At 54.5% G+C, this 356-nt stretch overlaps 1 protein-coding gene across 1 annotated transcript in view; it reads left to right on the top strand.

The window, feature by feature from the left end:
* COL7A1 (collagen type VII alpha 1 chain) overlaps positions 1–356 on the top strand; it is a 37345-nt gene that overhangs the window by 8770 nt on the left and 28219 nt on the right. The gene's annotated exons all lie outside the window — the stretch shown is intronic.

Here is a 356-nt window from a genome sequence, read left to right as displayed (position 1 = left end):
CAGTCTCCTTTGTCTCTTAAGCCCCCACCCTCTTCAGACTCCTCTGCCTCTTGCCTATGATCCCACTGACTCTGCCTTTGAACTTCCACCCCGTCATCTCTCAGGCCCCCACGGCCTTTTCTGTGGGCCCGACTCTTACACTTTCTTCTTAGTCAGAGGCCCTCACTGCCTCTAACCCCTCCGTAGGGAGCCTGTTACCGTCTCTGTGAGACCCTCTCGCCTCTCAGATTTCTGTCACCTACCACCTCAGATTCCCACTGTGCCCTCTGTCAGAACCCCCAGTTCTTCCCCCATCTGACCTATTCACTACCATCTGACCTATCCCCTATCAGACAGATATCTGCCTCCTATTAGGC

This window comes from Pteropus medius, unplaced genomic scaffold (assembly GCF_902729225.1).
Source record: "Pteropus medius unplaced genomic scaffold, Ma_sr-lr_union100, whole genome shotgun sequence".
NCBI lineage: Eukaryota > Metazoa > Chordata > Mammalia > Chiroptera > Pteropodidae > Pteropus > Pteropus medius.
This window is presented reverse-complemented; position numbering and strand designations above follow the sequence as displayed.